Source organism: Acinonyx jubatus, chromosome B3 (assembly GCF_027475565.1).
Source record: "Acinonyx jubatus isolate Ajub_Pintada_27869175 chromosome B3, VMU_Ajub_asm_v1.0, whole genome shotgun sequence".
NCBI lineage: Eukaryota > Metazoa > Chordata > Mammalia > Carnivora > Felidae > Acinonyx > Acinonyx jubatus.
Genome location: NC_069386.1, coordinates 88,592,094 through 88,610,522, shown reverse-complemented (window position 1 = coordinate 88,610,522; position 18,429 = coordinate 88,592,094). Strand labels below are relative to the sequence as shown.

Here is an 18,429-nt window from a genome sequence, read left to right as displayed (position 1 = left end):
ATAGCCAATTTCTCTTTTTGCACTTGCTACCACCAAAACAGAGTTCCAATACACTGAGAGTTGGTTAGCTAGCTGCAAGACAGAGACTTTTTCCAAGGATTACTAAGAGAAGCCCACAGGTATGAGGGGAGACAAAAACAAAGGCACTAGAAGAATTTAAAGACTCTGGCACTTACACTACAGTACATACTAAAAACTGTGCATCTCTAGTCAGATGAATATAAATCTTCAGATTGAAGGTCTATTTACTTCAATTCCTTTCATCCAGTACAAAATGTCTGATGTTTAATACAATTTAAAAAAATAGCAAGGTATGAAAAAAGCAAGAAAAGCACAGACTGAAGAGAAAAAGAAAGCATCAGAACAAGACTTGGATATGACTCAGATATTATAGTTATCAGAGAGAAAATTTAAAATAACTATGATTAATTCATTAAAAGCTATAAAAGGAAAAGTAGACAACATGAAAGAATAGATGGATAATATAAGCAGAGAAATGGCAACTCTAAGAAAATAAAAAAAAAATAATGATAGAAATAAAAGTACACTAGCACAATTAATACCTTTAATGCATTCATCAGTAGACGAGACTTAGCCAAGGAAAGAATGAATAAGCTTAAAGATAGGTCTATAGGAACTATTCAGACTAAAATACAAGTGGGGAAAAAACAGTACATCCAAGAACTGTGGGAAAACTTCAAAGGGGAAACACAAGCAATTGGAACATCAAAGGAAGAAGAAACAGATAGTGGAGAAGAAATATGTGAACTAATAATGATCAAAACTTTACTACTATTAAAAAAAAACAGCAAACTATAGATCCAGGTATGTAAGAGAACATCACACAGAAAAAATATTGAAAGAAAAACAAACAAACAAAATTTACTTCGGCATATTATCTTCAAACTGAATTAAACCAAAGATAAAGGGTTAATCTTGAAAGAAACCAAAAGGGTAAAGGAACCTTACTTATAGAAGAATAATTGTGAGAATTATAGTAGGGTTCTCATCAGAAACCATATATCAAGAAAGTGGAGTAAAATACATAAAGTACTAAAAAATAAATAAAAATAGGGACACCTGGGTGGCTCGGTCAGTTAAATGTCTGACTTCGGCTCAGGTCATGATCTCACCATCCATGAGTCCAAGCCCTGCATCAGGCTCTGTGCTGATGGCTCAGAGACTGGAGCTTGCTTTGGATTCTGTGTCTCTCTCTCTCTCTGCCCCTCCCCTCCTCATTCTCTGTGTCTCTGTGTCTCTCAGAAATAAATAAACATTGAAAAAAATTTAAAAATAAAAAGTAAATAAAAATAAACCAATGTAGAATTGTGTATCCAGCAACATTTGCCTTCAAAAGTAAAGGGGAAAAAAAGATTTACTCTGACACACACACAAAAAAAAAGATTGAATTCATCACAAACAGACAGGCTCTGCAATAAGTGTTAAAAGAAGTTCTTTAGGGAGAAAAAAATAACATAAGCCAGGAACTTAAATCAATACACAAAAAAGAAGAGCATCAGAAAAGGAAAAAAAAAGTACTTTCCTCATTAATTGATTTAAAAGATAACTTTTTTCAAAAGCATAATCATAAAAATGTTTTACATGAATATAACATATAGTTATGTAACATGAATGTCAACAATATTTTAAGGGACAGGGGCACCTGAGTGGCTCAGTTCGGCTAAGTGCCAGACTTCGGTTCAGGTCATGATCTCACAGTTTGTGAGTTTGAGCTCCACGTCAGGCTCCATGATGGTGTCTCAGAGCCTGGAGCCTGCTTCAGACTCTGTGACATACTCCCTCTCTTTCTGCCCTTCCCCCGCTTATGCTTTATCTAGCACGCTCTCTCTCTCTCTCTCTCTCTCAAATAAATAAACATTAAAAAATTTAAAAAATATTTCAAGGAATAGGAAAAAGAAATTGGGAATGCTCTGGTATGCATATAGTCGTGAACTAGTATAGTGCTATTTAAAAGTGGACTAAATTTGAAGTAAATGTATACTTCAAATGCTAGGTAAACCACTTTAAAAAATCTTCTAAACAAAAGTATCATTAATACACTAAGAGAAGAGAGAAAATGAAATAATATAAAATGTTCAATTAAAACCAGAAAAGGCAGAAAAATTAAAGCAGCTAAAAAATGAAAAGAACAAGTACAATGAACATAAAAAGTTAGAACATTGTAAAAATTAATACAACTATTCCAACAATTATTTTAAACATAAATGGTATAAATACTCAAAGTAAAAGACAGAGATTGTCCAATTCAATTTAAAAAATGCTTAGCAAATACTCCCTCTTTCTGTCCCTCCCCTGCTCATGCTTTGTCTAGCTCTCTCTCTCTCAAATAAATAAATAAATAAATACAAAAACAAAAACATACACACAAAACAGATGATACAAATTACTAATAACAGAAATAAGAGGGTCATCACCACTGTTTCAATGGATAATAAAAGAATAATAAGGGAATACTCTCTATTTCTTAATGATACTGAACCAACAATCAACAATTTTCTAAAAAAGAAAGCACTTACCCAACTGTCTCGTTGGTGAATTCTACCAAACATTTAAGGGGACATGATATTGATTCTATACAAATTCCTCCATGAAAAAGAAGCAGAAGTAACACTCCTTAACTGATTCTGTGTGGCCAGTATTAGTCTAAAACCAAAACCAGATAAACACTGCAAGAATGGAAAACTACAGACCAATATTTCTCTTTAACATAAATGTCAGAATATTTAAAACATTAGCAAACCAAATGCAACATTGAAAACAATTTATAATAAACAAATGAGAATTATTCTGGGCATACAAGGCTATTTCAAAAATTAAAAATTAGTGTTCCAGGGCACCTGGGTGGCTCAGTCGGTTAAGCATCTTCCAGCTCAGCTCATGATCTCACGATTCGTGAGTTCGAGCCCTGCATTGGGCTCTGCACGGACAATACAGCATCTGTTTGGCATTCTCACTCTCTCCTCTCTCTCTGCCCCTCCTTGCTTGCTCTTTCTCTTTCTCTCAAAATAAATAAAAATTTTAAAAATTTAAAAAAAAAGAAAATCAGTGTCCCATAACATCAATAAGCTAATAAAGAAATAAAGTATGTATCAAATTGATGCAGAAAAAAAACACAAACTTTTGGCAAAATCAAACACCCTTTCATGATAAAAATTCTCAAACAATTAATAATAACAGAGAACTTCCTCAACTTGGTAATAAACATGTACAAAATGCATACAGCTAATATCATACTTAAGGACGTGAAACTGGATGTTTTCTCTCTAAATTGGGAACAATGCAAGAATGTTCCCTTTCACCGCTATATACAACATCATACTAGAAATCCTAATATTTCTAACACCATAAGACATGAAAAGGAAATAAAAATTATACAGATTGGGAAGGAAGAAATAAAACTGTTTGCAAACGATATAATCCTCTACATAGAAGATTCTGGAGAACTGGCCAAAAAAAACCTCCTGGAATTAATAAGTGAGTGTAAATCTAACAGAATATATATAGGATATCTAAGTGAAAATCTGTGCGCATGCACAAAAATGTTCTTTATTTGCATGACCTTAAGCTTGAAATAACCTAAACATTCATCAAATAGAGATAAATTTTAGTACCTTAACAGATCACCATAGAATGATGGATATTTACAATCTGCAACTATATGCAACAACTGAAATACATTACAAAATATTAAAAGCAGAAGTTTAAGCAAAAGAAGCAAGGTATAAAGGGCAAGTACAGTATTAATCCTTTCCTATAAAGTTCAAAATCTGACAAAACTATATTGGTTATAGAAGCATATATAGGAAGTGAAACTCTAACAGAAAACAAATCTATTATCACATGGCTTAGATTATTACACAGTTTCTAGCTCAGTGAAAAGGGATAACATTTCAGATAGAAGCAGAGAAGGACAATGGCACTGTTTATTTCTTGAACTGAATGCTAGTTTCACAGTTATTTACAATGTATTTTTCATTAAAATATACATACGTTTTATGAACATTTATGTTGTGTCAAAGGTTGCAATAAAATAACACATTTTCAGTAAAACATTAAACCATAATCATAATGATAATAATCATAACAACAATGACCACCAACCAATGGGAGTAAATAGCAGTATAGAGAGCAATGATGATCAAAGAAATAAACTGCAAGATGGAAAACCAAGAGATTTTTTCTGTAAAATAGTAAAACAGTCCCAAAGGGACTTAAAGTTTTTAAAGTTATATGCTAGAAGAAGATAAGCAAGTTTCCTTCATTAATTGTCTGTGGGAGCTCAGATAAATGAAAAATCTTTTCATAGTCCATAATTTTTCAACTATAAGTGAAGAAAGTCACACTGTTCTAAAATTCTATTCAATTATGTGAATATCTGCTTACCTGCATTTTTATTTATAAGATGTATTTTCTACTTACTTCAGATTCAGACTAGGAATTAAATTGATCATGCTATTTCAGTTATTATAATATTTTATATTTAAATGTCAAAATCAAGCTTTATAAGAGTAGAGAAGGACATTATTCTGAAACTTGAGGCAATTTTAATAAGATGAATATTATCAAATTTTGAGGGATTCAAAGTAAAATCTTGCCTTGTGCCCCACCCAAATTTTTTTTAAAAAGTAATCCGTGAATTTTCTTACTGGTATTTTAATGCTGACTACAATGTAAATTGGGGAAAAAATACCACATTAAATACGGAATGAGATAATAGATTAGGGTATGATGAATTCCATCATCATTGATCCATTAGAAACTAAAACTAACCATTGCAATGGAAACTCTATATAATGTTCACTATGAAGAAAATGGTGAAAAGAAAAATTGGGCTTCTGTAGTTTGAGAAAGTATATATATCCCAAATTAATACTTACCATAAAATGATCTAACAAAAACATTGTACACTATGGCAAAACATGAGAAACAGTTCCTTTAAAGTCAAGAAAAATATAAGAATGGCCACACTCACCATTTGCATTCAGCACTGTAAGAGAGCTCCTAACCTGTTCAATTAGATAATAGAAATATAATACAAAGGAAATTGTAATGATGCTATTTGTATAGATACTATAAATAAAATTATATAATTACAAGAATTGTAAATGAAAATTAATAAGAATTTATCAAAGTTGCTAGAAGACATAACGATAAAAAGCAACATTACTATACAGAACATCATTTGAAAAATGTAACATTTTAAAAGCCCATTTACAGCAATATAAAAGTTTGTGAAGAAATAGGAAAAAAATGCAAGACATATAAAGAGAAGGTAGAAACCTTTATTATACAACCTGAAAAAGTTCATTGATAGATAAATTTGATATTAAAAAAATAAAAAAACTACTTCTTCCCCAACCAAAATAAAAAATTACTACAGTAAATGTGACTTCAGTAAATTTTAACACATGATTTTTCACCAAACTTGCCTATTCCAAAAATTGAAACAAAAGGATAAAAAATAAAGGGCGAACATCAGCCAAGAAAATTTTGAAGCAGAGACAAAAAGAGTAGATTTATTCATTTTACAACCTACTAAGACTTATCCCTAGAATAATTAAATTACAGCGTGGTATTTGTGCAGGGATGATGAAGAGAACAATGAAATAAAATAGAAAACCAAGAAATACATCTGTGCATGTATGAAAGCTCTGTGTATGGCAGCACAGAATTTCAATTCAATGAGGAAAAGATGGAATATTCAATAAACAGTGTCACAACAATTGGCTAGCAGTATGAAAAAAATAAAATAGAACTGTACTTTTCTCCAAATCCAATTTCAACACTATACAAAAAAATGTGAAGAGACTTTTAAAATATTAAAAGAATACATAAGAAAATATCTTTATTTCTTTAACAGCAGAGAACAATAGCTGAAATGATGCAAAGAGAAAAAAAAGCACACACACACACTCAAAACCAAAAGAAACAACTGATAAATTCACTAAATTAAAATGAAAACATTTTATCTGGGTAAGGACTTCCTGAGATATTCCCTTTCCTGGAGCTTGGGATCCTTCGTGCAAACTCCTCTTTGTAAAAACGATTTACTTTCTTTGGTCCCTGCACTGTCCCTTAAAATTAATAACTGAAATTATTAAAGATTAACAAAAAGCTGATGAAACTGGTTATAATAAAATACAGTGAATTAAGGCATCCATCCTGTGTGTGAAGTGTTAAATGTGTCAGTAGCTTTGTGTTTAAAAACTATCCCTGGGTTGCTAGTATAGGTAAGCTCCAGATTGCTCGAAGACCTACAATAAGTAAGACCTAGGAAAACTCTCAGCTGACATCGTAAAAGAGGGTGCCTAATGACCATATCCCTCTATAGTCTGAGGCAACATAACCTTATCCAGATCACCACTACTGTGCCTGCAGACTGACTAATGGAGGGGCAGTTTCCCCTGACTAGATGGGACAGTGTCAAGTTTTCTTGAGGATCTGCAAGCTGTAGGAACAATACCACAACCCCCACTCTACTTTTACTTTAGTGTCTGTAAACAACTCCTGAATGGGGAAAAATATAAGCTATATGTTCCCCATATGCCCTGCTGAGTATCAAGGGTCTGGTGCAGGCATTAAAATAAGCTTGTGTATGACACACTATCTTGTGAGTTTGTGACTCATTTAAGAAGAAAAAATGTAATTCCTACCTCAACCCCTGAACATACAATATTAGTCTTTGATGAATATGGTATAACATTACTAAAGTGAAAGCACTGACCATAGATTAGAGGCAATTGTGTATGACTCAAGATATCCACAAAGGACTGGAATGCAAAATACATTTTTTTAAAACTACTATCAGCTGATAAGAAAAACACAAGCTAATATAAAAATTAACAAAGGGCTGGGGCGCCTGAGTGGCTCAGTTGGTTGAGCGTCTGACTTCAGCTCAGGTCATAATTTCATGGTCTGTGAGTTAGAACCCTGCATCGGGCTCTGTGCTGACAGCTGAGAGCCTGGAGCCTGCTTCAGATTCTGTATCTCCCTTTCTCTCTCTCTGCCCCTCCCCCGCTCATGCTCTCTTTCTCCTTCAAAAAATAAATAAACGTTAAAAAAAAATAAAAATTAACGAAGGGCTTCACCAAAAAGTTAATATGAAAGGCCAATAAACTCATGCAAAGATTTTCAATCTTATTAGTAAATCAAGTAAATACAAGTTAGTACAAGAATGGGAAACCATTCTATATCAAATATGGCAATTCCAAAGTAATAGAGATCATAATATTTCATAATATATAGGGAACTTGTTTAAAACCTAAAATACAGAAGAAAGTTCAACAATGAAACTATGGAAATGTTCATACCATTTTATTTTTAAATTAAGACCTTTTTTCAGAGCAGCTTAAAATGCACAGCAAAATTGAGGGGAAGGTAGATAACTCATATATTCAATATACTCAGTAAGTATATTACTCATATACTCCCTGGCTCATACATGTAACCATTCTCCTGTTAATAATCTCCACTAGAGTGGGACATTTGCTAAAAATAATGAAAGTAGGGGCACCTGGGTGGCACAGTCAGTTAAGCGTCCAACTTTAGCTCAGGTCACTATCTCTCAGTTCTTGAGTTCAAACCCTGCATCAGGCTCTGTGCTGACAGCTCAGAGCCTGGAGCCTGGTTCAGATTTTGTGTCTCCCTCTCTCTCTGCTCCTCCCCTGCTCACACTCTGTCTCTTTCTTTCTCCTCTCTCTCTCTCAAAGATGAATAAACATTAAAAATTAAAAAAAAATAAAAATAATGAATATGAATTTGACATATCATATCACTCAAAAAACCATATATAGTCTACATTACCATTCACACTTGGTGTTCCACACTCATTTGGGTTTAGACGAATGTATAATGGCATGTATCCATTATTATGGCATCATACAGAGTATTTTCACTACTTTAAATTCTCTGTGCGCTTTCAACCCCTCCTCACCTGTAAACACTTGGCAATCACTGATCTTTTTTGTTATTTTGGTGGTCTTGCCTTTTCCAGAATGTTATATGGTTGGAATCATATAGGATGTAAGCTTTTAAAATTGGCTTCTTTCACTTTTAACAGGCATTTAAGTTTCCTGCATGCCTTTTCACAGCTTGATAGTTAATTTATTTTTAGTGCTGAATGATTTCATTGTCTGGATGTACAGTTTATTTATCCTCTCACCTACTGAAGGACATCTTGGTTGCTTCCAAGTTTTGGCAATTATAAGTAAAGCTGCTGTACAAATCTGTGTGCACCTTTTTGTAACAACATATGTTTTTAACTCCTTTGAGTAAATATTAAGAAGTATGATTGCTAGATCATATGGTAAGAGTACGTTTAGTTTTGTAAGGAACAGGCAAACTGTCTTTCAACTGTCTTCCATACTGCGGTACTATTTTGTATTCCCACTAGCAAACTATGAGAGTTCCAGTTGCTCCACATTCTCATCAACATTTGGTGTTGTCAGTGTTCCAGATTTCGGCCATTCTAGTAGGTGTGAATTAGCAGCTCATTGTTGTTTTATTTGCATTTCCCTGATGACATATGATGTGGAACATACTTCATCTGTTTTTTATTTATTATTATTTTTTGCCATCTGTATATCTCCTTTGGTGGGATATCTGTTAAGGTCTTTGGCTCATCTTTAAAACATGTTGTTGGTGTTTTTATTGTTGAGTTTTGAGAGTTCTTTGTATATTTTGGATAACAGTCCTTTATCAAATATGTCTTCTGCAAATATTTTCTCCCAGTGTGAAGCTTGCCTTCTTGTTCTCTTGACATTGCCTTTCACAGAGAAGTTTTTAACTTTAATGAAGCTCAGCTTATCAATCATTTTTGTGGATTGTTTCTTAGGCATTTTATGTAAAAAAGACATTACCATACCCAATGTCATCTAAGTTTTCTCCTATGTTATCTTCTAGGTTTTTTATGGTATTGTATATACATACAGGTTTCTGATTCATTTTGAGTTAACTTTTGTGAAGGTTATGTCCAGTTGTTCCAGCACCATTTGTTGAAGAGACTGTCTGTTCCATTTTACTGCCTTTGTTTCTCCGTCAAAGATCAGTTGCCTATATAGGGATCTATTTCCAGGCTCTCTACTCTGCTCCACTGATTTATTTGTCTATTCTTTTGCTAATACCTCACCTTTTTTTTCAACATGTAGCTTTATAGTCAGGTCTTGAAGTTGGGTAGGATCAGTCCCCCAACTTTGTTATTCTTCAGTATTATGTTAGCTATTCTGTGTCTTTTGCCTCTTCATATAAACTTTAGAATCAGTTTGTCAATATCCACAATATAACATCCTGTAATTCTGATTGGTATTGAATTGAATCTATATATAAATTGGCAATTAATGACATCTAAATAACATTGATTTCTCCTCTCCATGAACATGGAATATCTCTCAATTTTTTTGTTTGTATGTTTATACTATTTTAATGTTTTACTTGCATGAGATCCTTTTATAAGCTCCAAAATTTATAATTTGGGGATCATATCATATTACATATTTGGGTTTGTGATACAAGATAATTTTGTATAATTTTAATCAAAATTATTTTCAGATTTATTCTTGTTTTCAATTTGTAGTAAACTTCTATTTATTGTGAATAATTATAGAATGCTGGTCAATTTACATCCTAATGAAGTAAAAATTACTCTATGCCCTCACCACAGATTAGTAATTTGCAAGGAATTACAGCATATCAAAACACACCTAATACTGAAACAAGGAATAAGATATAAATCTCTCTATAACCTACCATTCCTCATAAGATTGCCAGTGCCTTGGATTCATCATTCTTATTTTTAATGCATTTGATATATGTATTTTTTTTAATTTTTTTAACATTTATTTATTACAAAGAGCATGAGCAGGGGAGGGGTAGACAGAGGGGGAGACATAGAATCTGAAGTAGGCTCCAGGCTCTGAGCCGTCAGCACAGAGCCCGATGTGGCGCTTGAACTCACAAACTGCGAGATCATGACCCGAGCTGAAGTCGGTCGATCAACCAACTGAGCCACCCAGGTGCCCCTTGATATATGTATTTTTAAAATAAGTCCCCAATATCTGCTGTTTCAAATGAGTATTTTGCAAAAAAAGTATAAATTGCAAATGTGTAAATGTGTAAATAAATTATCTTTTTTGGTTTATTTGGAGTAGACTAGACATTTTCATATAATAGTATGTCTTACAGAGTGAAGTCACTATTAATGTTTGGACTTATTTCTGAGAATGACTCAAGAAATATCCTAAGAAACAAAAGTATTAAAAACAAAACAAAACAAAAAAACCCACACCTGTTTGATCAAAATACCTGACTAGGTCTAGAGGAAGGACTTGATAGCTTCTGAGGTCTAAAATATAGGAAAAAAATATTTTTACTTGTTCATAGGGGTATCATGTGACAAATAAAAACATAAAGAGCCTACCAAGAACGGATAAGGATGAGTTGGATTTAGACTTGATTGCTACATTCTTATTTGTTGTTTTTTTCAATATCCTTCTTACTTATTTATCATTATGATTCCCAGTGGGGTATTGTAGATCCCTATATATGAATACCCTTGCACAAGGAATCATACATATGGATTTTGTCTCCAAATATTTAGAAATCAAGAAAATCACTGAGAAACTTCTCATAAACTATAATAAAGCATTGCTAAAAATTTTTTAAATAATCTCTCCATACCTTTAATAAAGTTTCTTGCATGTTATGATGAATAGAGAACAAACCCAAGAAGTGATTCAGATGTTAGATACCTGCTGGACTCACTATTATGTGACTCATTCCTGGAAACCAGTTTCCAGACTTGGGACATTTGCATAAAACTACATCAATAAAATCCACGAATGCCATAGGTCTACCCTCATTATCACTCTAATTATTAGAGTCATTCTTTAATTAAACCTGACCTAAAATTTTGAGTTCCATTGCTTCATTTCAAGGTACATATAAGAAATATTTTTAAATGCTCCCAAATGTAGGGTGCCTGGGTGGCTCAGTTGTTTGAGCATCTGTCTCTTGCCTTCAGCTTGGGTCTGATCTCACAGTTTGTGAGTTCAAGCCCCACATCAGGCTCTGCGCTGATGGTGTGGTTGGAGCCTGCTTGGGATTCTCTGTCTCCCTCTCTTTCTGTTCCCCACCTCCAGCTCTTGTGCTGTTCCTCTCTCTCTCTCTCAAAATAAATAAACTTAAAAAAATTAAGATGCCCCAAAATATAACCTTGATTGAATGAAAAGATTACATTAAAATTACATACAATTACATATAATTTTATTTGTCAGCATGTCCTTTTCAGTCTTCTCTCAAGTAGAGAGTTATTAGAAAAAGTTTAGTCTATTTTCCTGTCTCTTTATAAATAATGAATGCAAGTTTTCAACTGTGGGTTATTTCTGCAGTGGAATCATGATTGTAGTAGGTATTGAAATAATCTAAGAAGCACTCCTTTGCTTGTAATGGAATTATGTCTTCAAGACATAAATAAGTAAGCAGGTATTACAAGGTTATTTATTTTTCAGATATTAAACAATATGTTAAAACTTCAGGCTTTAGAACAGTAATCTATATTTACATGCAAGTGATCAAAAAGAAAGCCAGATTCTTATTATGGATTTAGAATTGTCTGACGCTAAGAGGAACAGTCACCTCAAAAAAGTTGCTTTCACCTCAGCAACAAAGCTTTTACCTCAGTTGTCAAATTGCATGTGCCTGACTGTTTGCATAAAAACAGAGGGGGATGCGTTTTTTATGTCAAGTAAGTACATCTTGAGTATTCCTAATGGTCCAAAGGAAGGTTAATTAAACAAATGAGTTTGAGCTACCACCTGCCAAATTAGTCACCATCCAGCTTTACCTATGTAATCAAGGATGATGGAAAAGATTGTTTTTTGAGACTAACCCATATATGTCACCGCCTGCTTGTCACCATCCCCAAATGGTGTGTTTTACTTATCCCTTCTGGGTGATAAAATATCTTCAACACCACTGAAGTTGTCCAAAAGTCTAGATATTAAATACTTCTGTGTAAAAACAACATAATCTAACTGTGTTATCTAAGTTAGCACTTTTCAAAATCAAGTCTCTAGGTTTTCTTATATTATTAATGTTTTCAGCTAGCAATGATAGATCTACAAGTCCCTGATTTTTTTCACACATCCTTCCATGTAGTTGATGCTTCTGTAATTTCGTAGTGCTTTTCCTTCCATATGGTAAGTCATTAGAAATGTTAAGTTAGTGTGTATGATCAATGTAGCCTACACTGATTCTTCTAGTCTGTGAGTTTCTTGCTATGGGAAATTGCAGGTTTTTCTCTAAAAGAAGTCTCTGTACCCCCAATTTTTTTCCTGTAAAGTCTCCCACACTGTTTTTAATATTAATGGCAGGTGCCTCAGTCTACCCATAGCATATGTTAAAATACCCCTAGTGCAGCCCACAGTGATATAAGGGAGGTTAGCTGCATAGTCAATGAAACAAGGTGTTCATCACAATAACTAGGATAGTAACTTAGGTTGAGTCTGTACTTACTGTTTTTTTCTAATGAGTTTCATAGCCAATGGTCTGCAGTGAAGATTGTTGCCATGCATCTAATGTCAGGTGTCAGGAGTACTCTCCACATGACATCAACCCCTCCTGGTCCTAAATGTAAAGTAATCATTGTCTCCTAAAGCAAAGCATTTATTCAGAACTCATCCCAGGACACTTGGCAGTAAGTACTATAGTATTAGCAACCCACAGAGCCAAAACTAACAGTAGGAAGAGAGAGCAGTGACCTTTCTACATCAAGTATTGCCAGCTAAGACATTTTTAGTTTTGGTGTCAGTACTTAAGGGCTTTTGGGAGAACTGTGCATTATCTCTCTAGCTTCTGGAATTTTTACCTAAGTGAGACAACACATCGGCACATTAACAACAACTTTGATAGTCCAAAGTTGAAACCTATCACTGAGGCTGAAATTCTACCTATAATAAGCAGCATATTTGCATAATCTCAGATGGAAAAACTTCTTTTTCCACTAAGCTCACATGGCTATTTGTAGCTTTCCATCACTAGTTATCTTAGGGTAGTTGTTTCTGCATTGCAATACCCTTATCTCTCCTACTGATCTATAATTATTTTTAAACAAAAACTCCAATTGGATTCATTTGTTCCCACTTCATAACAGCAAGCCAGGGTCTTCATCCATCACCTATCAGAAAACAAGACCCTGAGGAATATAGTCAAGACTAAGAAGAAGAGAAAGTAGCAATATAAGGGCACCAGCAAAATAAACACCCACTGAGAATGGTGAACCTGCCATAAAACTAGATCAAACTTTGACAACAGGAAAACACAAAAACAAAGAGATCTAATAGTTGAACTTAAAAATTCTATTCCAGTTGATGTCCTTGAAACCCCCATGGTCGGGATGGTTGGGGAGAGGGGCTCTAGGCCCATGTTCATAGCGCCTAAAAAATAAAGAGAGGGTTCCACGATGAGCAAAATGGACATGGATCATGACCTTACAGTGCTTACAATCTGAAAGGGAGGTCAATATTAGATAACTGCACAAAGAGACATAAAACTGTAATGAATTTCAGTTATGCATTGCTGTGGGACCATATAATAATGAGATGATGTGGTCCGGCAGAACAACAAAAGGCTTCCTTCAGGAACTGAATATTGTGTTGAGATACTAGGCAAAAAGGAACTGGGAGTGGTGATCTGCTGAGGAAGAAAGGACTACTCTCGAAGACTTAGGTGGGAGGTCACATGATGCGGAAGAAGGACGGAAAGGCCACTCTGGCTGGAATGCAGGAAAGAAGAGGAGTGCAGTGTGAGATGAGTTGGGGACATTTAGAAAAGTGCTAAGCCGTTTGAACATAGTAAGCCATAAGGAATTTTGTCTATATTTTGAGCAATGGTCTTTTGAGAGGTATGTCATGTCAATTTTATAGTTTGTAATACTCTCTCTGGCTAGCTATGAAGAATAGACAGAATTGAGGCTTGGTGGATGTGAGCAGATAATTTAGGAAGCCTCTGGAGTAGTAGCCCAGGAGACAGACTATGGTAGTTGGGACCAAGGTACTAATGGTCCCAAACGGAGACAAATGGATAAATTCAAGAAAATTTTGTAAGTAAATTTGACCATATTAGGTGATGGAATTTGTGGAATGAAGGGGGAAAGGTTAGAAGATGATTCCTATTTTTTCTGGTATACGATGATGACATTTACTGAACTCAAGAATATCAGAAAGAATAAGTATAGGAAAAAAATTGAGGGTTGCTAGAAGGGAGGTGGGTGGGGGGTGGGCTAAATGGGGGATGAGCATCAAGGAGAGTACTTGTTGGGATGAGCAATGGGTGTTATATACAAGTAATGAATCACTAAATTCTATCCCTGAAACTAATATTACACTGACTAACTTGAATTTAAATAAAATCCTTAAGAAAAACAATGTCAAAAATAGTATTTGGGAAGATGACCAAGAGCTTAGTTAGCAACATGTTAAATTTAAGGCACTTAGATATATTAATTTGGAACTGACTGTCACTGAAAGCATATATTTGTGAGAGTCATTATAAAGTTTCCTCTAAGAATTTTATTCTCCCTTCTTTTTAAAAACATTTTTTTAATGTTTATTTATTTTTAAGAGAGAAAGAGACAGAGTGTGAGCTGGGGAAGGGGCAGAGAGAAGGAGACTCAGAATCCGAAGGAGGCTCCAGTCTCCGAGCTGTCGGCACAGAGCCTGATGTAGGGCTGAAACTCACAAGCCATGAGATCATGACCTGAGCTGAAGTTGGACATTTAACTGACTAAGCCACCCAGGCGTCCCTATTCTCATTTCTTTTTAAAATGAGCACTGCATGATTTAACATGTTTCTTCTTTGCTCTACCTTTCAGGGTTATTGAACCTGATATATACCTAATGGTTTCATGTGTAAAAGAAAATCTATCTGGTTGAGAACCTATATAACTTCTTAAACTACCTCATAGAGATAAAAGAAGAATCCAATATATTCATGTTTATTAAAAAGTACTGGAAGGTTTCAAATGATAATATATTGATTATTACTATTATTATTATTTATATTGATAAATGATTAATTGGCTAAGGCACTGTCAATTAATGTGATCAGAGTTGATAATGCACAAGTCTTAAACATAGGGAAATTTGTTTCTAAAAAAATAGAAGTCTTTTAAATATTATATTTAATGTCCGTAAGAATACTTAGAATATTTAGAATGCATATTACCCTTGTGGAGTGACTATCATTACTACCATGTATATAGTAAATGATCTTCAGATGTACATACACTTGTGTACATATTTAGACAGGCAAGCACAGCTCCTGTTCAGATATTATTGTTTATTATTTAAATTGATCACAGAGCTTTAGTTAAACAAGAAAGAACAGTAGAAAGAGACAAAAGTACTATCTTACTGGCCAAGGCTAATTGAAAAATAACCATCATAACAACCACTACCACTTCAACCGTCCTACACTAGTAACGAATAGATACTCCATTGCCCATTATTTTACTACTTCACCATGCTTTACTTCCCTTAAGAAAGTTCCCAGTATTCCATTTATTTTTAAAGGGATTTTAATGGATGTGCTATGAATTTTCAATGAGCTATTTGAAATTTGAAGAACCTAATTAGGAATGTATTTACTTTCTCTTTTTTTTCAGGGTGATTAATTCCATGCAAGACTTTCAGCCTAATGTTACTCCAAAGAAAAAAAACAGAAAGGGAAAAGGAGGTTCCACTTCTACAGACTAATGGACTGGTAATTTAAAAATTGAATTAAGCATTAACTCAGAAGAGTCCTTCTCAATATATAAATTATTTCTGTTTAGCCTTCTATTGCCAGGTTAATTAAATAAATTCTTTGGCCTTGATTATAGCCATTAGTAAATGAAAATGTATTTGAATTCTCTAAGTCTTGTGATGTACACTAGAGAATCTATGTCAGTAAATCTTTCCCATGCTAACAGCTTTCAAAAGTCAGATGTTTCATTTAGAAAAAGTCAGCTTTATCTTTGGAAAGCAAAAATTTATTAATTTTCTAGTTTATTGTTTGGGCATATAAAATCTCTGTAGGTTCTTGAGGGGTTGCCTTTAAGAAACAAACCTTATATATCTCCATATCTTCAAAATATGTGAAATCAACTTAAGCTTAGTTGGGGTCCTCCATTTCTTTAAAAAGAGCAAAATCTGCAAAATCTGGAATGTCTTCCTCAAGTCTCTTTATTTAATAAAAAGCTCAAGGACAAAAATAACAAAAGCAATTTTTAAGATAAATGAATAAATGATGCACAAAAAGAGTACAAGTTAATAAAATATGCATAGAAAAAACCTACACTAAAATAATGATTCATAATCTATCTTCTACATGCTCAGACTCATCATTTTATGCTATAGTTATAGTTATAATGAATTAACTTCAATATAACCTAATATATCCTTTCTGTTTACATCTTAAAAGTAGTCCATCTACATCACTTTGAGTACACGAGCGACATACCGAGTGCCTGTTTTAACTATGCGGTAGGTAGCACCATGATTCAGGAATAAATTTGTAACAACAGTCTCTCTGTTCCTTCAAGAACACAGACCTTCTGTTGCTGGCATACTAAAGCTGTAATATGTTGTAAAATGAAACTAAGGTTATTAAGTATTTTCTACCCATTCTCTCTGAGGAAGTTTTAATTGCTAAGCACCTAATCACAATAAACAATCCAGGTGAAATCAAACTTTTACTGTCTAGAAAAGTGCACTCATAATCATTTTCTATGTGGTGACATTTTGACACAAACATATCCCTAAAAGAAGTAAGGGATGCCTACATAAAGAATTTGGGAGAAGAGAAAAAAGAAATATGTCAAATTTAAACCAAGTAAACTAAAAAAATGGCTAAGTAATAGGATTACAAGTACGAACCACGAGATTCTGAGCATTTTCCAAGATAACGCTTTTACTTTTCAAATCCTATAAACATAAACAATCACGTAATTGATGTATTTATCTGATATACCCAGTAATTAAGAAGCCCAAAGATAAATATGCAGCTGGGAATTTGTTTTGGGGTAGTGTATAATATATTACATTATGCATCTTGTACACTGTTCATGTCTCAAGTTCAATCCATTTCCCTGCCTGTGACTTCTCTTATTTTTTTAGTACGCGTATTTATAAGCTGCCATAAACTCTCCTTCAATGACTCAGAGAAGATGTCACTCAATAAACCAACCAATCAAGAGAAGTGTCATTTTCTGCACCAGTCTCTTACCCTCCATTTGCCACTGGACATCACAGTCACGGAAAGGGCACTTGATATTTAAGACTCAAAAGACAAGAGATGTTATCCCATATTCATAATTCATTAGCCAGGCAACTTTAATAAAATACTTGGTCATTCTGAATCCATTTGCTCCTGTGCAAACATTATTATTTTAATCTTTCCCCTGTCTAAGCCTCAAAGCTGCAAATATAAATCATGATAATCATATGAAACAATCCTGAAACAGATAGCAGAAAATTCCATAAAGATACAGATTGTCAACATGAAAAGGAGTAACTGTATCTTCAGAAAGACAGAACTCAAAATAGAAGTGCGATAGTTAGTGATGAACAATGTTGGTTTTAATTTGTATACTAATTTGCAAGACTTCCAGTTAGCCTCCTCTAAGGGTTTTTAAAACCACTGGCAATGATCAAACTGAATGCAGTCTACTTACTTCTGAAGCCAGAAGAGTTCCTCACTGCTGTGAAGGAGTCAGCACTCTGCCTGGCTGCTGAAGAAGACGGACAGGGTGAAAGCATCTCCAAGCTGATTCTGAGGAGAGTGTCAGAAGGGTGCTCAGCTACTACACATCTTCCCAACACCTGGCTGAGTGGTTACAGGGAGTCTTCAAAGGAGACAAGCACAAAAAGAGTGTATCAAAATATGTTTATAAAGCATCTTTGAAAAATAAAGCTGCTACTAACTGTGTGATCAATCTCAAAGTGTATCAGAAACATCACTAAATAGAACTTAAATAGATTTGCATAATAAGGCTTTGTGGGGGAACGTGCAATACGCTCTGATTCCAACAGAGAGGTCAGCATTCTGGTTTTCATCTGTAGTTTTCTTATCTCACGATTGAAGACAGTTTAAACAAAAGCTATATAGGTCAATTTTCTTTATATTGCAATTAGTTCAACTTGCAGGCTAATGTTAAAAAAATGACAAATGTCAACAAAGGATTAACCATCATCTAGTATATGTACCAGGCACCTGAACCTGGAGACATAGCAGTGAATGAAGCTCCTAAATCCCTTCCTCACGCAACTAATGGTCTTCCGTTGTGATGCCTGTATTTTCGTCAATAGAGAAGATCTACTATTGAAACACATGTGTCTATGGAGGAAAACTCAAATGTGCCTCTTGTATTTCACC

The 18,429-nt window shown here is 34.0% G+C and overlaps 1 protein-coding gene across 5 annotated transcripts in view; it reads right to left on the bottom strand.

Moving 5' to 3' along the window:
- The window catches only part of LRFN5 (leucine rich repeat and fibronectin type III domain containing 5), a 250,773-nt gene that overhangs the window by 107,783 nt on the left and 124,561 nt on the right, over positions 1-18,429 (bottom strand). For 4 of the 5 annotated variants that reach the window (XR_003422469.2, XM_027065641.2, XM_027065638.2 and 1 more), the window contains exon 2: positions 17,729-17,899. The gene's annotated coding sequence lies outside the window, so the exon portion shown is untranslated. Of the gene's footprint in view, positions 1-4,993; positions 5,028-17,728; positions 17,900-18,429 lie in introns of all 5 variants that reach the window. The other variant, XM_053224415.1, reaches the window with a different exon arrangement.